This window comes from Argiope bruennichi, chromosome 4 (assembly GCF_947563725.1).
Source record: "Argiope bruennichi chromosome 4, qqArgBrue1.1, whole genome shotgun sequence".
In the NCBI taxonomy this organism is placed as follows: Eukaryota; Metazoa; Arthropoda; class Arachnida; order Araneae; family Araneidae; genus Argiope; species Argiope bruennichi.
In genome coordinates this window covers 55,330,725-55,357,563 of record NC_079154.1, presented here as the reverse complement: position 1 = coordinate 55,357,563, position 26,839 = coordinate 55,330,725, and the positions used below count along the sequence as shown (strand labels likewise).

Here is a 26,839-nt window from a genome sequence, read left to right as displayed (position 1 = left end):
TTGAGGATGGTGATATATTTTGTGGTGTCTGCAGATAATGATGGGTGGAAAGGTCCAGACCACCATTGATGGAATATCTCAACTTCATAAGCTTTCAAATGAAATAAAAATTTTAGCCAGACAACCACTGATGGAAAAACTCACCTTCATAAACTTTCAAATTTAATAAAAAATTTCCGAATTTGCAGTTACAGGATTCCTTCGGTTTTCTTCCATTGAAAATGTTCTATGACGCAGTGCTTTTTTTTTTTTCAATTTCTCTCAAAAATTGGGATAGTGAGGAGATAGACGGACAATGATGACTTGTCCAGGAGTTGAAAGACGCGTTCTTTTGTTTTTACTAATAATTTAAAATACATAGACCCTACTTTGAAGATTAGAAATTCCCAACCCATGGATCACAGCTTACTTTTAGAATTGATCTTTTCATGTTTCTTTTAGGTTGAAGGATTAGAAATCCTTTGAAAGGACCATGCATCGCAAGATGAAATTAGATCAAATAGGGAGGATCTTCTGAAAGCAAACTATTGAATCAATTTGCAATCAGCCTATGGGCTACACACTCCTTGTGGGAATCGCTATTTCATATCTGTTTTAGATACAGCTTTTTAAAAATACACGACGAAACCCAAAAGATCAGAAATCCTTTTGAAGAAACATTACATTAAAAAGAGTGAAAATACTTCAAATGGAAAAGATCTTTCATTAAATTAATCTAATTTTTGTCAGATTGAACAAAAGCTAAACCAGCTTTAGAGATGAAGGCATGCTAAGGTGTTATGTTAGTTTTGTAGAAAAGAACTTTCTAAAGAATTATATATGAAATATTGCTGAAGTCTTTATACAGAAGTTCAAAAATAGAAAAAGTTTCAAAAATATCAATTTCCGGACTGGTAGAGTTTTCATATTCATGTTGTAAGATTTCAATTTTGAAGAACATTTTATAATTTCTTTTAAAATAAAAATTTTTGTTGAGTTCTACAGAGTGAGAAATTCAATATTTGATCATAGAACAATAAATTCAGGCAGATTTCCAAATGGAATTTTTACATACATAAATTTATAACAAAATTAATATAGACTTATATAATGGCAAGAAATAAGTTTATGGGGATTAACTTCTAACGGCCCAATACGATACGAATTTATTATAGGGTTTTTTTATGAATAAAAATTCGTAAAGAATAGCAAAGTTAAGACAGAAAAAAATATTTTTTTGTTAATCAGATGAGCATTTCGATTCTTTAGGAAGGACTAATTAAAATATAGTTTTTAAATTAACTTAATCATTATCGTTGCTAAAATTAATCTAATTACACTTGATGTAATTCAAAATTCTTTGATGTATTTCATTTATTTACTTGCTCCTACTCAAGTTGAATAATATCCACAATTTAAAATATTAAATTCCATCACAAGTATTTGGCGAGTATTACAAACGAATTGTGAATGACACATATGTACAATATAAACAGTATAATGTATTGCTTATAAATACTTTTTTATTTTAATATATTTAAACTCGTCTAAGAAAAGTAATACAATTCTAATAGAAAACTAACGAATAATTATAAAAATAGAAGCATGGAGTTTTGAAAATATTTAAAAATTCTGAGATGGCAAAAGTTTTTTCTGAAATCCGATTAGTTTCTTTCTTTTAATCTGGAGTTGAATATTTATATGTTTATTTCAAGCTGATGACACTATATTGTTACTTTATTATTTAAATTTTCTGACTTGGGTGCGGGGGGGGGGGAATTAATAAAATATTTTCAATAATCAGAAATTGCAAATTTCCTTCTAAGAAACATAGGAAATATTTTTCTGCCAAGTACAGCTTTTTAGTCTAGAAATGAGACAATATATTTAGGTTAATTTTCTGTTCACTTAGCGGATAAGGAGCAAAATTTGATTCAGATCTCTCGTTTTTCCGTATGAATCAAAAGTAAATGGCATTGATTTATCTCATTATATTTTTGAGCATACGAATATCCATAAAAAATTATTGGTATTTCTAAGTATCCAAGGATGCACTGAAGATCGATCACTGATTTTTAGAATGTTTTTATTATTCACATTTCTTGTATAAAAAAAGAAATTTAAAAATTTAAAAAAACAATCACAATTTTTTTTAAATTTTTGACAAAATATATAAAGCTTTCTACTTTGCTTTCAGTAAATCGAAAACACCAAAAATGCATAGTTATTAAATAATAATAAATTTGTTTTCAAACTCGTCATTTCATTAAAAATAATAATTTAAACAATAATTTGTCAAGAATTAAATAATTTTTAACCATTTTTCTGAAAAAAAAATAACAATTTCTTCTTTGATTTATCCAGATCAATTGTGAATATAACGAAAAATCCATATTGATAATGTAAAGAATGGCTTTCAATTATGAAATGCTTTAGTTTCCATAAGTTTTTGAATCATTAATCATATAGTTTTTGTTTAAAATATGATTGATAAGATTAGTTGCATATAATTAAATTCAAAGTGATCATATTTTATTAGGTTGTAGAATAGTAGGAGAGCAGGATTTCGCTTAAGAACGTATGGGTGCAAACGAACGCGTGATGTAGTAGAGGTGCGCTTTGAGTTCTCGACTTGCATTTACATGAAAAGTTGCCGATTATTAGTTGTCATCTGACAAATTTATTTTCCAGAAGTAATTTGATAACAATCAATGAGGTTAGAAATCCTCGGAAATTGTTACTGGAATCAAATTTAAAACAATCTCCAATGAATTGCGCAAAATATCGCACTAATTTTATGTCATTTCTGTGCATTATTCATGCTATAATACGCCATGACGTGCGAACTCTTACAAGAATTGCTTTCCAATACATTATCCGATTGCTATATGGGATTCTTTGAACATGAATGTTAAATAGAGTGGGTGAGATAGTCCAATTTCTTGATATCGAAATTATCCATACCTATTTCCGATTTTTTTTAAAGGGGAGGGGGAAACATATATGAGATTCTTCTAGAAAGCGACATAAATGTTACAGCACGAATATCCATTACTGTTCACATAGAATACCTGTTTAATTCCACTAATGCTACAGTGTTATACAAGGCATTTTCTAGAATCTTCGTCTGTCAATGTAATGACGGTGTCAGTTCAATGTTCCAAAAATGATCACAACTTTAAGCACCTGCAGTAATTGTATAATAATGGCAAAGAAAATAAATGCTGTTTGATTTGCCAGCTTTTTTATAGCGTATTTTTATTTTCTTTCACCTTTAGGCCATATTTTACTTTTTTAAAAGAAATGCATTTTTTATGTGTTTCAACGATCAACTTCGGATCACCCATTATATCTTTATTCCTGAATGAAAAAGAGTAGTTTGTATAAAAATGTAGAAAAAGACATTTTCATTTTTAACGTTTTCTTTTCATTTAAAAGTTTGGATCAAATAAATTTAAGATATCGTTGGTTACAATTATAAATGCTCAAGTAGAAAGAATAAGAAATTTAATGTAAATATTTTCTTTGCTGTTGTACAATGTCCTTTTTGCACATATGTAGTATATGTTGTATGCTGATGGGACATTGGTGTAAGTCAAATCATCATACGCTTAATCTAGACTGTATTAATATTTGAATAAATTAATAACGAATGAAACTATAGAAAGAAAAACCCATCCTTCAATGTAAAAATGGCGTGGAATGCAGATTTGAAGTTTTGGAAAATTGTAAGATATATATATCGATTATAAATGCTAAGGACTCTTGTCATTATTCTTTTCAAAATTCAATCAAATTAACACATTAAGTAAAAAAGAAAAGGTAGCACTCAAATAAAAGCAAATTAATCCATTAACCGATAGTTAAGTTCTAAAATTTTTAGGGCAGTGATTTTTATTGATAGCAGAAAAATATATGAAAATTCTAAAAACTTGTGTTTCAAGAAGTGAATGAAAAAATATAAATATTTAAGAATATGTATTGGTAGAAAATCTCCATTTCATGTTACGACATGGCTAATTATTCATATATTATAAGCTCAACATAGCTCAGCGCATTTCCTGTTTAGCCTTTGAAACAAAGGCTCCTGTTTTTCAGAGAACTTGTTTTATGATATACTATACTTTTTTTATTGCTATTACTTTATACCATACTGTGTTTGCCAAAAACAAATAAAATAACACACTAAAAACAATTAGAAACTTTCTCGAATGCACTCAACATGTGCATTTCCACTGCACATTATTCAACTCCTAAGCAAATACTGCCTGCAGATATTAAAAGAGAGAGAAAAATAAAATTCGCATGTTTCGGATGAAAAGGCTTTCAAAGCCCATTGTCTGGAAAGCTAGTCAAATTCAAAGAAGGCAACTCTTTCCAAAAACAAATTTCGCACTCAAACGATTTCGAAACAAATCGTTTGAAATAAAAATAAATAAAAGGAGCGGAAAGGAATAACGATGTCCGTCTGTCCGAAATACTTTCCCCCCAAAACTATTGTTTCCTCTCTGTTACACAGGAAAAAGATCCGCAGAGAATAGGAAAGAGCCTTTGAACTTTATTTTGTGAAAAGGGAAGTTGCCGGAAATTCTATGCGGTCCTTTTCGGAATATTTTTTAGACACTCCAGAATGTCCAATTTTTTTAGACTGGTAACAATGCTCCTTTACTGCGAGTAGAAACTTGGAGAAATTCCTATTTGAAGGGCACTTTTACGGTTTTGGCGAAAATGTAAATTGCGTGTTCTTTTGCTAAAATTGAAAAAAAAAGCTACTCATCTCTTGCCTTATTTATATATTCTTATGTAAGAGGTCAGGGCAGTATAAAAACGAATAACTATTACAACTACATCTAACTTTCTAAGGTTCATTATTATAGGGTTTTATAACAAGGAAAAAAATTATGAAATTAGACCGAAAAAATGAAGAAATCACTTACACATATAGCGATTTTGCAACAGTATTAACAATAAAATGATTGAGATACAAAATTCATAGAGGGAATTCGGTGTCTACTTTGAATAATTTAAAATTAAATATTGTGTTCAAATTATTTAATATGATTATATGTGGATTTAATAATCTTTATTGGGGACTAGATTCTTGCTTCGTCTAGAATATAAGCAATATATATTTCATTTCAGATAAATCGTTTAATATGATGTCTATAATTCTATCAAACTGTCCAACATTAAAGATGTGTTATTTTAATAGTCTTAAATATTGTCTTCTTATTGTTTACATGAACAATAATTATGGAGATTAATCTGATGAAATCATAGTGCTTTAAAAACGCAATTTGCAGGTTCAGCTCCCTTCAAATTTTAGAGATATATTAAGTTTACTTTTTATTTGTAATAAATTATACTGATATTTGAAAAAAAAATTATTTCTTAACTTTTAACAAGGAAGAAAATCCAGTGAAACATTTTTATACAATAATGCAGTCATTCATTTATAAGATATAGCAGCAACCCCTCCCCCAAATTCTAGACGAATTTTTAATTAATAAAAAATTCTAATTAAAATTTATAATACATACACTTCTCCGAGTTACATATTCATCCTCTCCAAGGTATATATATGTCAAATTTAGTGTTTGTAGGTCAAATAGTCTGGCTTATAGAGTGTTAATACACATACAATCACAGGAACATTATTATTAGAAATTAATTAACATAATAGTCATGGCTGGAGTTTAAAAATGATACTAAACAAACGTGACAGTTAGAAACACAGAATTTCCTTTAATTGATAAAAAGCAATGTTATGATAATTAATACAATAATTGGAGGATTAACGTAAAAGTAATGTACGCCATTTCTTCCTGCCTTCAAAAAAGTAGTTGAAATTTTAACCAATGCACATATTCCATTTGTCCCCCTATGGTTGAATTTGAGTCCAAATCTCTAAAAGGATAAAATAATGATATTCCTACCAAATTATAAGGTATAAAATTTTATTTAATCATTATTAATTCAAGAACATATAAATTATAACTGGTAATGTAAATCTTACCTTTTGCAATATGTTATTCACAGGAAAACGAAGAACTTAGCAAAATCCCAAGTAATTGCCTAATTTTTATTGTAATGTAACCTATACTAACTTAATGCTAAAATGTTCTCTTATTTCCTGATCCAATTCCATCTTTTTTATTTAATTAATGCTACAGGTGATCTGAAAACTGCATAAATCAGCGTTCTCACGTCCCGAATGAATGGATAAAAATTTGTCGATCTAAACACATTCTTTTAAAAGATATCTATAATTTCCTTACCTAAATCGACTCGTGTAAAAAAAATTCTTATCAGAATCTCACAGTATGTAATCATGGGGGTAACTACTTCGTTCTCTCTTCTCTTTTCACTCTTGTGTTGTGATGTAGATGTAACTTATCGCTTTTTGCTTGTACATAGATTATATATATATATATATATATATATATATATATATATATATATATATATATATATATATATATATATATATAAAATAATTCATATTTTTTTCCAAAACGCTTAATTTATTTTAATAATAAAACAGTTCATAATTAGTTTTCCAAAGAATTTCATTCATCATAGAGACAAAATATTAGCTGAAAAAAATTTAATTTATAGTTTTAAAAGTTGATTTTGTATTCATATATATATATATATATATATATATATATATATATATATATATATATATATATATATATATATATATATATATATATATATATATATATATATATATATATATATATATTTATCTGTGAGTATGATAAACAAAATCAGATTTATGCTAAATCTTTAAAAAAAATCACGCAATAGGCAAAATTTTGAAACTGGTCTCAAGTTTATATCTATAATGACTAATGAAATTTCGCCATCAGTTCTTTGAAGTTTTTAGTCTTTAAATTCGCTCATGCACTGATGTACAAACACAATACCACTTAAACCTTAGCCAAAGATTCTTATTTTTTTATTTTCTGGCCTTCAATAAAACTCCTTAAATGAAGTTCTATTCATCAAAATCCCAAGACTGATGATAATATTCTGCCTACATTTGCATCGTACGCGAGAAAATAAAATTAAAAAAATGTTTTCATTATTATTGTGCTTTTTTAAATTATTTTTTATTTTTCAAGAGCCAAAAGAAACCAAACATTTAAATTGTAAAAAAACGATTATCCTAAAAGTATGTTATTCGTCCCTTAAGTTTTTATTTAATATTGACCTTTTGATTAAAAAGTAAAATAATTCATATTTTTTTTCCAAAACGCTTAATTTATTTTAATAATAAAACAGTTCATAATTAATTTTCCAAAGAATTTCATTCATCATAGAGACAAAATATTAGCTGAAAAAATTTAATTTATAGTTTTAAAAGTTTATTTTGTATTCTTATAATTTCTTTAGTTTTGAAATTTTAAACGTTTTTGTAAAAAAAAAAAAAAAAAAAAAAAAAAAATATGGAGGGAAAAAAAAACATTTGTTTTGATTGCTTAGGTACATTTTTCCTAATAATTCATTGAAATGTTCATTTTCAGAATATAGTAAATTGCGTTACTAATCTTATATACGTTAAATGCACATCAGCGTAATTTTTTGAATTGTAAATTTGAGATACAACCTAATTTTACTAAAATTGATATAAAATTTGTCATAAATCGTTTAGATTATTTCTATGTGTTTAATTTTTCGAAAATGAAACGCAATGCAATACAGAAATAAATTTAAAGAAACGGCAATGAAAAACGGATTTGTAATGAAAAATTAATTATTGCCTTTAATTTGGTAATTGCTTATAGCTGATGTATTCACTTAACAATCTAAATGTTTCGAACTTTTTTGATTTCCCTGTTTTTTAAATAATCTGTACTTCAACTTCAACTTGAATAAAAGGATTAAAACTGTTCAAATTTTTTTCTAAAATCACTGAAACAAAATAAAAACTTTAAGAAAAGCAACTTTTTTGGATGGATTGCAAAATGGAGTCCATATATAGAATTTTATTCAAAAACAAACAACACCTGCAGAAAAAAATATCCAAATACCACTGATTTGTACACCCATTGTCTGGAAACTACTCACACTGAAAACCAAAAAGTTTATTCTAAGATAAATTTCGCAGTCAAACGATTTCCTAACAAATCGCTTGAGAAAAGGACGGAAGGCAAAGAGATAACACTGCCCATCTATCTAACAATCCTCCCCAACTATTGTCTCCCTCTCTTCTCAGGAAAAAGACCTCCTGAGAGGAAAAGGATCGTTTGAACTTTTCTTCTGTACAATGAAACACGCAGGAAATTCTACTTAGGTAGAGGTAGTTGCAAAAAGACTCAGGAATGGAGTTTTCTGCTGTTAACGATGTTTTTATATAGAAGTGCCAGTTCCTCAAACTTTGGAAAAGGGAAATTTATTAAGAAGATTAGATTATATTAGGATCAATACCGGATTTAGGTTTTTCCCTACCCAGTGCAAATTATGAGGCCTTTCTTTCAATAACTGGTCAATTTAGATTAGATATGTTCGAATCATTGCCGGATTGAGGTTATTTCAATATGCAGTGCACATTATGAGGTCTTTCTTTTAATACTTGGTCAATTTAGATTAGATATGTTCGAATCATAGCCGGATTTAGGTTATTTCCCTATGCAGTGCACATTATAAGGCCCTAATTTCAATAATTGATCAATATAGTTTCACAATTTGACAAATTTTAATAAACATCACATTTCAACAAACTTAATCATAATGATAATTAATTGTTTTCATTTAATTTTTAAGTAACAAGTGCCTAAAGTAATACATTTTTCGAGAAATAAACCATTATTATAGATTTGCGCTTTCCTTTGCAGTAAAAAGCATTTAATTAATACATGAGATTGTTAGGAAATAATAAATAAATATAATTTATTTACAGGGGATGTCGAGTGCAATATATCAGTACTATTTAAATTAATAATTTATATTCCATTAAGGAATTAATTTTCCTTCCCTTAATTATTTAATCATGTTTAATTCCTTTAGTTTATTTAATAATGATTTTAATAATTAAATGCAAGCATTTATCGCAATTCTAATCTTTTATAATTCGTGGAATTTATATTCTTTACAAGTTTATTTACGAATTTTTATTACGAACTTATTCATAATGTCTCTAGCCCTCATAGTTCAGCAGCCCTGGTCAGTTGACTACTTAGATTATTTGACTTTGATTAATCTAACTAATTAAAAATCTGTCAGCGTTTAGGATCACTGGAAGCGCCAGATATGACAGTATTGTCTAATGAATTTCCTTACTTACATTAAATTTAAATTAATTAATAAATTGTGTGTATTAAATTAAAGTAATTAATAAATTACATTAATCCTTAATTATTTAAACTTTCTGACTTACATTAATTTCCCTACTTACATTCGTAACCTATTTCATTTCGTAATTTCTGCATCATTTATTTTTCCATACTTCAGTCGTGTTGCGCATTCATTTTTCAACTTCATGTCCCATTCTGCATCCAGTGATTTCATGTCCATTTCAAATCAGTGACCTGGTGATGCAGTTAGAAAGATATTTAAACTTTTAAAGTTATATATTTAAGCTCGTTATCATGATAAAAAAACTTCGAAATTTTTTACGATTTCCAGAATTTCGGGTGAATTTGTTATTAGACTATTTAATTAAAAAACCATTCATTTTTACTGTTCTCTATAGATATATGGATTTCTTAATTGCTGAAGCATAATTAGTACCAGGGGCAAATGATCATCATTCGACAAGTCTCATGACAATATGGAAACATGAATTGAGGAGGAGATCTAATTGCCATCACCGGCCACAGTACAACCCCTCTCGTAGGAAGAACGCATCTTCATGGAAGAAAAAATAACTCCATTTCACAATCTTAAACCTCCTTCCTGGGAGATGAGGGATGCGTTCAGAATCGTTTGCAAAACCTAGATGTCAAGTAATCAGATGCATCAAACTTTGCTATTCACACTCCATATTTATATCCTGCCAAATCTTCAGAAATTTTTTTGATTGAATTCATTATTTCTTAGATTGAGATAATATCTTTGAATGAGTTTAGAGGCGGTGTACCAATCTGGGAAACACAAGTGTGAGGAGAATTTTAAAAAATCAGAGAATCACTGTTTGTTAGCCTCATATCTCGGTTAAATTCTCCAGTCTTAAGATCGCCATTCAATTCTGTTTGTTTATACTGAAGTTTCTTTTTGTAACCATAAGAGACAACGTTCAGTATTTTTAGAAGGTTCGTGATTTTGAATACTGTTCAAATGACGAGCCTGAACTTTTACGGATACCTTCCTCTTCAAGATTCAAAACCATACCAAAGGGAATGTGCAAAAAAACTCAACTCATATTTAAAATGTGCTAGATACATATAGTGCATATATACGACGAATGCACAGTGAAATCGAGTTTCGAACCTGGAATCTGGAGATCTTACTTGCAGGTCATCACAATCCAAGTAATATCAGGTTATAATGAGTATTGTAATCAGAATGAAGCAGTAAAGCAAATGGAATTCAGAAAAAATTACCAGAAATTAGTCACCATAAATAAAAGTTTATTCTCTGCAGCATGAAACTAATATGAATTATTTGGTTTCCAATATCTGATTTAATATTCCAATTAATTCAAAGAGTATCAAAAGTTCTTAGAATTTTTTGGAAAATGACAATCGGAGAATGAATTAGAAACCAAGAATGTGAAAGAAATGTGGCAGAACTCAAAAAAACACTATTATAGAAACAGAACTAAAAAAAATTATAAATCTGAGAGTGTGTGCAAGTTTTAAAAATTAACTAACTGTGAGTTTTTTTTATCTTAAACATCAAGCGACTAGGAAATAAAATTATGGCATCAAAGTTGGAGTACTATCAATCAATTTTATGATGAATAACGGTTGCAAAGTGTAATTTATTTTTTGTTTAAGTGTTTTTACCATCCTAGTTTTCAATCAATCATCAGTGAGCATAAAATTTCTTTAAAAATAATAATGATTCTCTTGCAGAAGAGCAAATGATTTATCTTTAATAATTTTGAAGTTAAATTTTCCACGTAAAGCTTCATAAAATAAAATTTCTAGAACTTAAACATCAAAATGGTGCTACTAATGACCTTTGTTTTTAAATATTCGAAATTTCTTTTCATTCAGCATTTTTTAAAAGAACCTGTTTAAATCAGCAGTTAAAAGAGATTCTTTAAAAGTGAGATGAGATGTTATTATTCTATTCCGTATTTTCTCAAGCGATGATTTTCAAAAGGTTTCTCTTTTTAATCGCACAGCTACAAAAATGGAGGTCGATTTTAAGACTTCATTAAATTTGTATTATAGAATATTCTTGAATATCATAATGGCCGACGAATAACATTCAATATTTTTTGTTCTTAATTTCTACGTCATTTTTTTCTTTCAGTTTTCTTGCTCAATCACAATAAAATCCAGTTTTATTTAAATCTATACAATCGGGTTTAAATCCAGCGGTTTAATGATGTAGTAATTTGAGAGCTTTAGATTTAAAATCATTAAAAAATATAGTTATTTCCAATTCTCGGATTGTAAGGTAAGTTTATCGTTCAAAATATTTAAATAAAGAAAATCATTAATTTCTAACCACCAATGGCAGTAAATTGTTTGTGAGTCATCTAGTTGTGTCTTATTGTAATAAACAAAACTTTATATTAAAATATATTTAAACAAAAATCATAAAGCATTCTGAATGAAGCAAATTGCACTAGTTGAAAAATCTGTTTAGCTGCTTAACTGTGAGTTCTATCAAAATTTTATTTTTTGTATTTTTCGAAACTTTAAGCCAGTAGAGTCCAGGCGACTACAGACGATGTATATATAAGTCAAGAAACTGGATATGAAACAAAAATTTTCGAAATCGGTACAATGGTTGTTCCTATGGAATTCTTTAACTAATTTTCTCTGTAGAGAATATAAAGTGTAATAGTGTTTTGGAATTTCATTCTAAATAGGTGGGTGTAGGAGAGCAAGTGACGATTGATGATACATCTTGAAATTATGTTTATATGAAATGAAAACTGAAGAAATCGGATCAATGATTGGACTGGGGAAATAATTCTTTGATTTTTCTGATAATTTTAAGCAAAAAATATGCTATTAATAAGCATCAAATTATTTACTCTTTATTTTGGCATTCATCCACATACGAGGATGTCTTCATAAATATCATACGTGGCACAAAACATTTTAGATTAAATTCATTTTTAAAATACTATACATGCATCAGAGCTGAAATTTTAAATTTTCTCCCATAGCAAAGATAAAGATGCTGCAATATATATATATATATATATATATATATATATATATATATATATATATATATATATATATATATATATTCTACAAGGAAAAAAATCCAAGCGAAGCTTGATCTCCCAGGTAATCCAACTGTAAATAGACAAAAAGAATAATTTTACCAATTTGTGAATATTTTGATTGAATAAAGAAAATTATGTGAAGAAAAATAAATCACTTTTGAAATACTTTTGTTGTTCCTTTTAGCATATATGATATTTTTAGGAATAATACAAAATAATTTTGCGAACGAAGCCAAAAAAATGAATGAAGGTTAAATGATATTTCTAACGTCATCATGACGAAAAAGTTTAAAAATATACTAAAAAAATCATTTTACTTAAATTAATCAAAAATGAGTTAAGCGTAAGAACACTTTTATGGCGCTTTTTTTTTGTCTGTTTATATTTTTAATTTCATAAAAATCAATAATTTAAAAGTTAATATTTTTAGATTTCGCTTACTGCTAGTTGATATACGGGATATTGCACGGAATTAAAGTACTATTATCTTTTTTTATGTGGAAAATACTTCTGATTTTATTACTTTGAAAACAAAATCTATAAATCGTCTGAAGCGCTTTTCCAACTAAAATGAGATTATAATTTGAGCCAGATGATTTTTAAAAACCATCGTCAATTAAAAATTCAACTCTACATGAAAAATTTAATGAAATTTGAAAGAAAATGTACAGAAATAAAATTCATATCATTAAAAGTTACAGTTTTGTTTTTTAAGATGATATAAAATTGTGTCTTGTGCAATAATTTGCTCTGAAGCTATTGCGGAAAAATTGTTAATATTCGGTTAATTTCTAATTAATAGAAAAATTAATTAATTTTAGCCCTTTAAAAAAATTGGCAGTATTCTTTCTATTGTAGGTAATTATCAGTGTGCAAAGTTCAGTTGAACTCGGCCCTTTTGTTTAAGAGTTATAAGACAAATATAAGTTATAAGAACAAATATAAGTTGTAAGATATACAAATATAAGTTATAAGAACAAATATAAGTTGTAAGATATACAAATATAAGTTATAAGAACAAATATAAGTTATAAGAACAAATATAAGTTGTAAGATATACAAATATAAGTTATAAGAACAAATATAAGTTGTAAGATATACAAATATAAGTTATAAGAACAAATATAAGTTGTAAGATATACAAATATAAGTTATAAGAACAAATATAAGTTATAAGTTATAAGATAAATATAAGACAAACAATATATATGTTGTAGTACATATATATTGTTTGTCAACGGATTCTAAAGCCTCCGCGCATTTGCGCATGCGTTAGAATGGATTTAATTCGACAAAATAGGGGTGAAAGGAAAAATGAAGGAAAGAATGTTTACATTTTACAATAAAGTAAATTCCGGAAATGCGCACATCCTTCCGAGTCTCACCCCTTAGTTCGATAGTATCAACGAAAAATTATCATCTATGGATACTGAAACGAACAGTACATAGTCGTACTAAATTTTATTTGTATTAAGAATAGATATGGAATGAAAAAAAATGTGTAGAATTCAATTTCTGTTTTTTGCACTAATTTTTAAAATGCCTGAATATTTTTGGAAGCCATTTTCATCCAATTTCTAATTGCTGAAAAAGAAAAAGAAATTAAATATCCAAACGTTCGAAAGTAAACTACAGTTGCTTATAAAATGTCCATTAACTATTTTTATTTTACGCATAGCCCAAGTTGTTTATATTAACTTCAAAACAAAGTTCAACGGAAAAAGACTTTAAATGCTTTTCGTTTCCAACATTACCTGAAATAACTAATGTATCAATTAAGGGAATTCTACTGTCGCAAACTTCAAAAAAAAAGATATGATGTTTAATTTCTTAATGTACTGAAATTAAAGTAATTAGAAATGTTCTACCTCGAACAAGAATTTCGTAAAGAAGTTTCAAGTCCCTCAAGAATAAGTTCTGTTTCTCAAACACATTCCTCAAGGAAATTACCAAAAAAGGAAGTTAACAACAGTCTAGACACTTTCAAGAATAAATTATTAGCCTAGAAACATTGTATCTATCTATATATAAGAGGAAAACCTTTTTTTTTTGTTATTGTTGTTCTTTACCATGTAAATCGTTTTAATCTAATTCGGTTTAATTTGTTATAAATTTTGTAAAATTCTTAGCTTACTAGAAAATGAAATTCCTATCGTAGAAGAACCTTCTTATTAATGATATTTATTTATTAGAGCTGTAGAAGAGTGATTAATTTTGGGTTACTGATTACTTAAGTTATCCAAAAATATAACTAATGGTTATATTTTGAGATAATTTGTTAATAAGAAAATTAATGGTTAAATTTTGAGATAACTTATGATTATATTTTTCTAAACTGAATAAATCATTGTCAATTTATTGCTAATGATTCAGTTATTTTAGAAAAGTGTAATTGGTTACATCTATCTAAAGGCTGATGATTTCAGTTAGTAGCAGACATATAATCAAAAAGCACTTTTAAGGCCCCTGATATTTAGTTGACTTCTAGATTATACCAGAATAGTTGGGCCGAATTAAAAAAATCCTATTGCAAAGATATATTGAATGTCCATGAAATTATGCTACAAAAAATATGACTGAAAATACAAATAAGGACCATCGACAACTTCCGAAATCCCTCATCTTAGCTAGAATGTCTTTGGTACAAAAGAGTCCTTAATCATTCATTTTACAAAAAAAAAAATCATAAACATGATTAGATTCCTGAACGATTATGAGGGATTATTCCAATTAGATTAACCCTACCCATTTTTCCGTGCATTATTTAATACACCTCGTATTCTATTCCTAATATATCCTTAAAAGCCTTCTCAAGTACCTAATTTTTATAATTGCTTTATTTTTTCACTCATACTGTACATTATCTTGTTCATTCATCCAGTTTCATTGTACCCCAAATATTTTCCATTCTAGTTTTCATCACTTTTTGTTATGTTATGTGTATTCATTTTTGTCATTTGCTTATTTCTTTTCAATTGATTGCAGTATAATTTTCCTTTTATTTTTTAAATAAAGTCCACCAACATATATACCAAACCAGAAAGGGACCAAATGAGCTCTAAAAACGGAGATATGGTGTGGTGTTAAGTGTTAAGACAACTATATCGTTTCATTAGATGATTCGGTGTTCTATTTCTGCCATTGAATTACGACCATTGTTTCTACTTGAAATAGTGTTTATCTTTCTGTATTATACACCTGCGAACAGTTAGATCTTTATTGTCAGTGAATTTCTCAGAGAATAGATTATTTCTAATTTAAACTAAACTTTCTTCGATTTGACAAGATAGATTAAAGAAATCCTCGAAATACTGCTGAGAAAAGGAAAACAGGAATAACAAAGGAAGGAAATGCAGTTTCCAAAATTTTGAATCGTCTCTTTGACATTTAATCTCCTTACTAATTCTTTTGAAACAGAATGATTCAATGCCAAATTTTTTTATTAAATTAAAATTATCTCATTTAAATGGGAAGAAAATCAATGTTGATTTTTTTATCATGAGATAAGCACAGCATAGCTATGAAAGATGTTTATTTCTTGGGGCAAGTGCAAGTATAATTTATTTTTGCAAGATAGAAAATTGACATTTATTTTAATCTTATGGTTATGTTTAGTGAGTTAATAGGCAATAGTTAATAGCAATCAACTCTTGACTCACTTGAGTCAAACAATTCATTATCAGATTTTGTTAAGAGGTGTTTATTATAAAGGCTTAGAGTAAATGTTGTTAATTCATGTGATTAATTCATACGACAATGAAATTATTACTATTACTTGCTGAATATTTTGAAATATATTACCATTCTATTATTATTATTATTATTTATTAACTAAATCTATTATATATTCTTGTAGTCTAAAAAAATGTGTCATCCCATATAGCGTTATCTCACACATTATTTAGGTGCTAGATAATACGCGACTTGATAACCAACGATAGATAAATAAAATATTCTAAAACTATATTCACGAAAGGCCAACTTTTATGCCGAAAACAGTTTTTGAATGACACAATTTTATAACGAATTTTATCTTAAGGGGACAGTGGACTTTGAAATAAACAAAAATGGATGAAAACGTGCAATTTTATTTTTATTGTTTAATCTCGAAAATATATGTTTATATTCAACTAAAATAGTGTTATAAAATGTATTGTTTAGTAAAATAAATATTTATAGTTAAGAAATATGATAGAACTATAATATATAACTATATCTATATAGTTATACATTATAGAAATATAATAGAATAATTATAGTTAAGAAATGTAATTTTCTATAAATAAATATTTATAGAAAAAAAGTACATCTTAATGAATTTTCTCAAAATGATATTGTAATTAGATTAAAATATCTTTGAAATGTTCCAGGTGTCTTGATTTGTGAAGAAATTAAATGAAACTGATAATAAAGATTTCAGTCAAACATTAAAAGAAAATGGAATATGCATTTTATATTTCCAAGTTTTTTGAGCTCGTTAAAAGTCAGTTTTAGTTCAGAAAAACATAAAATTCCTATGAAAATTCAGTAAGAGCGCATAAAAATATTTCTAAAAAATTAGCATTTAATTGAAATTACAAAATTATACGTTTTGTTCCAAATAAATTTACATTGGGTAATCAGAAAAAATTAATAGAAAAAATTAAAAATTAAATCGTCTGGAATATTTTGAAAATTTTAAAAATTATGTATCTCTTAATTTTTAAAAAAATAATATATTTCGTTTTAAAAAGCTTTTTTAAGAAATTTGACGTATTTATATTTTAAAACAAATGCAAAAAAAAAATCATAACCCTGACTGAATAATTCTCAAAAGTGTCTAATAGAGGCCACTGTCTCCTTAAATCAAATAATGAAAAATGTATAATTCCAAAATGTCTAGATAGAATCAATATTATAATTGTTGTTTAATTTTATGAAAAGAAATAAAATATACTACAGAATTCTTTATTACGAATATATAATAATAAAGCCAATTCCACTTATTTCCATAAATGTGCATTAATAAGGCAATGCAAAGCAAATGTGCAAGAATAAGGCAATATAAGCTTTAAACATGATGATGACTTAAGTTTATTCTGGTGTAAAATCCTTTTACAGGATAAACTGCGCCAATGCAGGCTTTAGAGATGCAGGCATATTAAGCTGTTATAATTTTTGTTTCTAAGTTTTTGGAAATATGGTGGCATGTTTCAGAATACGGAGATTCAAAAGTAAAAAAACAGATTCAATAACATCAATTTATGGGCTATTAACAATATTCCATTATTATAATTACATTAAATGCTACTTAATCATGTTTTTATGGAATTATATACAAAACAGATCATAAAGCGCCCTCTATTCAGTTAGATTTTAATCTATCATTTTCAAGTTTTATTTTAATTAATTTCGTTTGAGTGGAATAATTGTCTGCAAATTTTTCACATAAAGATTTAGTTGCTAGCGTAGTAATAAGAGACCAACTGTAATTTATAGCAGTGGTAAGTCGATGCTTCCGATACAATCCTAGCTCTTCCGAGTCGATAAAGACGCAATTTCCCGAATGCCGTATTCAAATCGATGGTTTTCAGTATCATTCCTTCTAAACGGAGATGATCCCGATAAATAAAGAGTAAAATTCTTCTTCTAAAGTAAAGAACATGATTAAATCTCCTGATCCTTGGGTATACATGGTTAAATCCCTGGATTTATAGGAAATGTGTGGAACGACACAAATTTGATGATTCCCATGGGAATTTTTCCACTGCAAATCAGAACTAATCGAATAGCTTAATATAAGTAAGTTTATCGTCGATCTCTTAAATTCGCAAAAATTAGATACTCACCCTCGAAACTCTGTGAAAAAAGTTAACTCGTGTACTTTTAGTAAATTTTTCAACCATGCAGAAGTGTGAATAGTTAAATCATTAATTTTTCTCGGGATGTTAAGTATTCTAATGAGCGAAACTGTAAGTTATATTAGGGTGAATTTTGGTGAGCGCTTCTGTTATCATTTAAAAATGAAAATGAGCATCTCGTTGAAAATAAATAAGAAGTTTAACCCTTTCCACTCGGAAGATAATTTCGATGTATAATGATTCACCTAATGTAAAGATTTGTTTATCGCTTTAAAAAATAAATATACATAATTGTTTTAAGTCGAATTTCTTTAAAAAATTGATCTGCATTTTTTTACTATTCTGCAGACATTTTTACCAATCAAAATTGAAAAATAAATAAATCAAACGTCAAAATGAAGCCCCATCTTGAATGGTAAGTGAGAGACACCATCCGAGTGCAGAGGGTTAAAAAAGTTATAAATAATGGATTGGATCTACTGGCTGCCCTTTTCCATCTTAAAAAGTATTTCATTAAAATATTCAATGAAATAAATAGTTAAATCTCTTGATCTATAGGAAAAGGTAAATGGCACAAATTTGCTGATTCCAGTGGGAATTTTTGCCTTACAAATCAGGAGAACTAATCATTGCAAATGAAATAGATTAGTATAAGGGTGTTTGTCGTCACTTTCTTAAATCTGCCGAAATTAGACAGTTTCCCTCAAATTTCCTTGAAAAAAACTTGACTCGAATACACTTTAGTAAATTATTCAGCCATGCAGAAGTGTGAATATTTAAATCATTAATTTCTCTCGGGATGTTGAGAAACAACTTCCCGCAAGACTGCTAATTATATTAAGGTGAATTTTGGTGAGCTTTTCTGTTATCAATTAAAGATGAAAATAGGCGCCTCGTTGAAAAGAAATACAGAGTTTAAAAATTATTATAAAGAATGAATTAAATCTAGTGATTGCCATTTCCATCTTCTTGAAAAGCATTTCATTAAAATATAAATTTTAATAAATAATATTTTAATGAACAAAATAATAGTAATAATAAACAAATTTTTAATAAGTAATAAATATAATAATTTAAAATAAATTAAGTATTTAAATGCACTTTTAAAAATTCATCTATTTTTCAAAAGAAATATCTCCCAAATTTCAAATTAATGTTGTTGTTGTTTGAATTTATATAATAAAATAAGAAATTCTCTTCATCAAAAATAATTTTTTGAACAAAAGGTTGTAATGCTTTGTGCTCAGATAATTTCAAATTAAAGTAAATAATAAATTACAAGATTTATTTGAATATCAACGTCATGGAATTTATTTCGGTTCAAGAAAATAGCACGACAAGATAAAGCATATCAAAATTCCAAAGGGTTTCATAAAATAAATACCATTTGTTATTCAGCTAGATCTTTTAATTTATTAATTTAAAAATATGAATATTTACTTTCAGATAGAAGAGAACCATTTGTCGAAAAATATGCGATGTCTTGGCCAATAGTATCTTATAAACTCAAAGACTAGATGTGCTACAAAAGATGGTGAAAAAGTGTGTTTTTTTTTAATTATAATCAAACCCAAACATTTGCATTTGATGTCAGATGGAAAATTTTGTATATTTTATATTTAATAAAGGAAAAAATATTTGATGCATATTTAACCTCGATTACAGGATATACAAGCTTATAAAATGGCATCTTCATTTTCTTTTCTGGAAAAAAAATTATATTATACATTGCGATGACGAGAGAAAAAAAAATATAATACAAAATAAGTAGAAAATATTCTCGTTTCTCGGAAATTAAAAAGATAAAGAAATAAAAAATGAAGAGAAAGTCGCAAAAATATTAGTGTAGTAAAAACAAATAATGCCCAAGGCTATTCAGGGCTATTGCATCCTCGTCCAAATTGTTATTTTAAAAATTATTAATGCTGTTAAATTGGGTGCTAGGGCATCAATATAATTTTCTTCGACTCCTTGTAGCTACACCACTCCACAGAAAGTAATTTAAGATAAGATTTTAAAGAAAAAATAAAAGAGACAGAAAAGCATTGAAAGAATGTTAATTTTTTTTATTTTGTTAAGATGGATATGGGCTGTCAACTGCAGCTCCGATATAAATATGGATATGGATATGCTTTTCCTTTACGTCATTCTAAATATACGAATCAATTTGATATGAGTAAAGATGATTGATTTTTTTTCATTCAGAAACAGCGTGCTAAATAAATTGTTCAGCAATTTATTGAGTATTATAATAATTTTGATTTAATTGATAATATACCAGATGATTATTAAAAAAACTATCCAAGTAATATGAGGCCATAACTATCATACCGTTCACAGGAACCGAATAAATTTTTGTTTTAAGGCATTTTGAGGTATACTTTAAAATAAAAATCTTATGAAAAACAGCACTTAAATTCCAATTTCAGTTACAGTGACAAAATTTCCAAATTTTCATGTGGCAACACCAATTTTTTTTATTGATATATATTTTCCATAGCAAAACACAATAAGTAGCATTGACGCGGTACCTGTTGCACGAAAATCATCAGCGCTAGACAGATTGAGAGGACAGGAGAACTAATTACAGCAGAGAAGCAACAAAAATCAAAACATTTTATTGTGTTTCACAAATTTTCTACTTGACCTACTTCAACCTCGATGACAATTTGCCTGCGGCAAATGGTGCCTAGACACAAAGCACGTTCCATGCCGATAGGAATTTGCTGAACTTCACGTCTCTGGTAAACATACCACAATTATTTCATTTTTTTCTTCTTAGTCTGTCTAGAGTTGGGAATTTTTGTGCTATAGGTACCGCACCAACGTTTCTTATTGTTTTTAGCTACGGCTAACACATTCCAATAAAAAAGTTGGTGTTGCCATTTCAAAATTTTGAAATGTTGTCGCTGTAACCATAACTATTAGGGTGTAGTTGTTGTTTTTCATAAGATTCTTCAGCGCATACCTCTAACTATAGTGAACAAAAGTTTTATTCCTTTACTGTGAGCAATATAATAGTTACGGTCTCATATATAGGGTTAGTTTGTTTTTTTATAATTACCCTGTATTTGATTAGGTAATAAGTTGGATTTAATAAAGTTGAAAAAAAAAGTCAGTAAAACAAAAGGAGTTTTTCTGCCAAAATACTGGAATGATGGATGCTTCAGGATAGAAGAACTCTGGAGTATGTTTCTGCTCTGCAAACTCAACAGACTGTCCGACACGTTTTCTGACAAAAATAACACATATATTAGAAAACATAAAACTCACGATCGTAAAAAAGATTGAATCATCTTTCGTGGCATCTGCAGTGATTTAATTTATTTATATTTGCATTATGCTTTGAATTAACACGGGGGCTATTTCGGAAAGGAAAGGACCTTCAATTTTGAATCATTGTCAGATCATGACAGGGCGACGCCAAGTTTCTCCAACTTCATCAGCGAGAGAATATTCAAGGCTTGTATGAAAGGCTGTTTCCTAAAGGCTCGTATAAAAACTAATTTTTTTTCTACTGGAAGTCTGGAATTACTTTTTACTGTACGAATCATAAAAACATTCAGGAATGAAAGAAATTTTAATTAGTAGACACTAAAAGTAAAAAATACAAGCCCCCAAGGATTTGCAAAAACGCGAAATAAAGTAACTCTCTACTGATTTCAAAGAATGAAAAGAAAAACATTAGAGATGAAAATGTAGCACTTGCTTTGTTTGAACTTTTTTCGCTAATATCTTATTTAGATTGAATTTTCAGTTCAATTAGATTTTAAGATTATATTGCAAAATCAATTTATAACGGCAGTATTTTATTTTAAGAGGTTCATCTGTAGGTTTCCAGTTGTAACTGCGTTTTTATGTGGACGAAATTTACAAGCGAATAAAATGGTAAACTGATATTTGTGTATTTTGAGGTGCATCATTAGATTTTATATTAACTTTTGTGAATATCGTATTAATTATCATAAAAACAGCATGTCATTTGAATGAAGACTAATATTAATAATAAATATTTCTAAATTAGAAATTTTGCACATAAAAATTAATTTTAAGACATTTTTTTGAAAATAAAGGTTTGAATGTAAGGTGAGAAGAGTTCAATAAGTTCATTAACGGATAAAGGCACTTCATTCTTCACAAAACACATTACCAAAACACAGCCGAAACGTACACAAAAACAACAGCATATAATCAACAAATCAATAATAATTAACCATACCAGCACAAAACTCTCTAAAAGAACATTCAGAAGAAAGCCTTCTCTCAACTACTGATGTCTCTCCAATCATATGTTCCTCTTAATTGATTCAATACTCACCTGCATTTAGTTCTATTTCCATTTTTTATAATTCTCCTGACAGTGCAAAGAAGCTTCCGAGAAAACTACATAACCCTATTTCTAATAGAGCGTTCGCCGAAATTCTTGTAATTTTTGAAATCGTATATTTTTTTCCCAAATTGGACATCATGTCGTTAAAAGAGTGGGAGGGGGAATTGATCCAGCATCCAATCAGCAATTCGTTAGAGCTTCTGTAAAACTGTATTCCTTATTAGACGACTTACTGCACTGGGACAGTACTGATAGTACTCATAAGTATTTGTGTGTTTTTGATGCAGTAATAATTGAAATATTCCCAAATATATGCATTAGTTATTTCTGATTTTCAAAAAAAAATTCTCTTACAAGTGGTAGAGAAAACAAATAGTCAGCGTTCAGACATTTGTAAAATGACTGTGTGATCTCTCTCTCTCTCTATCTACGAAAGCATTGTTTTTTGTTAATATAAGGCAAAAAAATTTTATTATGGTATAAAACATAATAATATGACATTATAATAAGGAGAAAACTGGTAAATCCTGACAGCCAAATACAAGTGCATTGACTGTGATTTACAGGCAAGGAAATTTTTTTCTAACTTGTTCTGAAAGATAAAACTAGCAAAAACATAAGCGAAAATTCTCCATTTGTTTTGAGTCCTCTTATCAAATATTTTTATTAACTTTTGCCTTATATGATTCTACTGCAAACTATGAGAAGGAAATAAAATTAGACAAACATTTAAACAAAATTTTAAAAAGCAAATGGGGAAAAAAAATCATGGAGTGGTTAATTAATTCATTCAGTTTTTCCGTAAATCTTAACTGATTTGTTTTGTGTTTAAAAATAGAGAACCACTAAGGAAATTTATTATTTACCACTTCTAGCTCTCGTAAAGTATTAATAATTAATCTAGAATAATATTTGTGCTATACGTGAGAAGAAATCAAATACGAAGAAAGTTTACATCTCTAGGGAGAGACAGTTTCTTTAAAAGGCAAATTCATGTTATTTAACATTTAAGTGCATTAAAATATGTGTTAATTAGAAAATTACTCCCAAAAAATTCTACTGCAAAGAAGTTTCGTGAATGAGTTTGAAAACACTCAAGAGTAATTACTAAGATCAGTAAATCAAACAAATTGAGCAAAGAAATGAATTTGAAGTCTAACGAGAGCAGTCTAGACATTATCTTGAATAAAATATTAGCCACTAAATGCAGCAAAAATCATTACCAGGAAAACATTTCTTTTTCTTTATAATATATGAAGTATATAAAGAAAAGATATTGTAAACATTGTAAAAAAAATTGAAATACAGGAAATTGAATTTTGAAAAATCAATAAAATTCTGACCTCTACGAAGCCGAAAAATAAATTATTGGAATAACAACAGAAATTATGTCTGTTTGTGAAATAAATGATTGGAATAACAACAGGAATTATGACTGTTTGTGAAATAAATGATTGGAATAGTAGGAATTATGTCTGTTTGTGAAATAAATGATTGGAATAACAGGAATTATGTCTGTTTGTGAAATAACTGATTAGAATAACAGGAATTATGTCTGTTTGTGAAATAAATTATTTGAATAATGTCTATTTGTGAAATAACTGATTATAATAGCAGTAATAATGTCTGTTTTTGAAATAAATGATTGGAATAACAGGAATGATGTCTATTTGTGAAATAAATGATTGGAATAACAGGAATGATGTCTGTTTGTGAAATAAATGATTGTAATAACAGGAGTTATGTCTGTTTGTGAAATAAATGATTGTAATAACAGGAATTATGTCTGTTTGTGAGATGAATTATTGGAATAACAGGAATTATGTCTGTTTGTGAATACAATGACTCTAAAACGCTTTGAATTAGATGGATGAAATTTGCCATGTGGTCTAATAAAGGTGTACACTAAATTTGTAGATTTCTGTCAAATTTTGAACGAAATATATTCGGAAGTCTGTCTCCCCGGAAGAAAGTAAACGTAATGACTTCAATACTTATATAGAGAGAGGAATACAATTTTGAACCCACTTTTTCATCTAAAGAGGAGATCTGCATCCAGTTTTGAATCTAATGAGTTTAAAGTTTGATTTCCTAATCATCTTTAAATTTATATGCATGTAAAAGCGATAACTCAAAAATGCAATAGTTTAGATAGCTGATTTTGGTATGTGATTTTCTTATTAAGGTTACAGCTCTATGTCAAATTATGGTTTTCAATAGATGAAAGAAAAATTATCTAAAATTTATATTCGGCTTTAAAGCTATGCACAGAAAAGTTTATTTGCGAGACCCTCAAACTAAAATTCCGCATACTCGTAGAGTTCACAGATTTGCTCACATTTCATAGCTTTTTTTTTTGGGGGGGGGGGGGGGAACAAGAAAATGTTTTTTCTTTATTCCGAAAAATATGCGAAAATTTTAAAGAGACCATTTCTACTAGTCTGTGTTAATATCATGTTAGGTGTATCAGAACGCTTTGGTTCTCTTTACATGATTTTTTAAAAACTCAATATCTTGGAAATTATAAATTTAATTTCACATCAATAGGTTTTATAAAGTTTTATAAACGTAATAGGTAGGTAACTGAAAATTTTCAATAAATTAAGAGTTCACGACCATTTTATCCAGTGGGTTAATTTATCTTTAGTCTAAAAGTGCCACTGATCCACATGTGCTTAAAAAATTATACTATGTTGTAGTATAATTGTAAATATGTTAAAAGTAAAAAAAAATATGATTAGGTCTTATAATCTGGTAGCCAAGGATTTTGTAATGTTACACAATATACCCAATTTAAAATATATTCGTTTCAAGATAATCAATAAAGAAATTCTAAAGTTATGTTTAGTAAAAGTTACCTATAGCATCAAATCTGGCTTGCAAAACTTGAACCTAACTTGAAGAGGCACCGATTTGCAAAATTTAAAGGCATTATTTAGAAAATAGCTGATTTTGTTTTGTTCCTCACTTTAATTGGGTAGATAGATTCATCGGATTGTTGGCTTTCAAATTTCTAGTTACGTTTATGTTGTAACTCCAGATTACTTTCCCTCAGGGCATTAAAATTTGTTAAAACGGCAATATGTGAATAACAACATGGAATAATTTAGTCAAGTGAAATTATTTAATTTTATTGTCATATCACCCAGTATTGCAACCCCATACATGTTTGAGATGCACAATCAAATAGACAAATTAATCTCAACTTATTATTCTTTTTATTTGAAAGATTTATTTTGCATTCAAAATAGATAATAAATTTTACTTTGGATTATTGATTTTTATTTCATTCGCACATAATATGCTGAAATACATCTAATTATGGAATTGTAGTATTCAGCATCAATTAGCTTGGTTTATATAAAAGTTCCGTTTTAAAGCAACATTAGGGACGGATCTCGTAACCGCTGTCAGAGGACGAGGACAACATCTGAGCTGGTACGCCATTTTCCAAGCTTCTACACCACACCAGTGGTAAGGCGCCCCAACGGATTTAACGTGCACCAGACCCGCTTACACGACAGTTCTTCAGGTGGAAACAGTTCTCGAACGTGAGACCTCACCGCCAGGCCATCGCGTCCTTCAGTATCAAATAGAATGGATTCAGTTCATTTTTGTCAAGAATCATTTTCAATTTGAAATTCATTGGATATATTGCAACAGAAGAAAGGGCATGATATCACCGTTATGATACATAAAATCACATGTCAGTAACATCTGTCACATGATGTAATATAAGTTGATGTAATATAAGAAGTTATGAATGTAATATAAGTTCAATCAATTGGATTAACGATTAGAAGCACTTCCGGAATTATCAGCAAATGAGATACGCGGTGTGTTTTTCAGTGAATTGCGTCATTGTGTAAGATATTCCACAACTCTCTGCTGTTCCAGTTAGTATAAAACTAAAGAGATACACTTCTTTTATCTAAAAGAACTAATAAAAAATCCTGTTTATAAGTGAATATCGTATCCATATAATCATACATCACAGCAAAAATCAATTACTATCTATAATTTTTGACCTATTCAATTTCTTCAAATTTCAAATTATTTTTACTTTTTTCATCTTAAGTTATCGAAATTAAATTCTAAAAGATCACTTCGCATTTTCAAAATACTATTTATTTATTCTTTACTGACTAAAGATAACTTACGAAAAATGAAAACACATTTAATCCTTTGGGTTTATTTGCGTCTAACAAGACGCCGCGATTCTCAATTTTTTTTTTTAATACCTTTTCTTAAACTAAAAAAAAATGTTTGGAAATTTAATATCATTCTTAGTATTTTTATTATGCTTCGTTATTTTGTCGTGAA

At 28.0% G+C, this 26,839-nt stretch overlaps 1 long non-coding RNA gene across 1 annotated transcript in view; it reads right to left on the bottom strand.

The window, feature by feature from the left end:
* Nucleotides 1–12,338: 12,338 nt before the first annotated feature.
* Nucleotides 12,339–26,839, bottom strand: part of LOC129966981 (uncharacterized) — a 53,456-nt gene continuing 38,955 nt past the window's right edge. The window contains exon 3 of the long non-coding RNA XR_008784335.1: nt 12,339–12,416. This is a non-coding gene — a long non-coding RNA (uncharacterized LOC129966981). The remainder of the gene's footprint in view (nt 12,417–26,839) is intronic.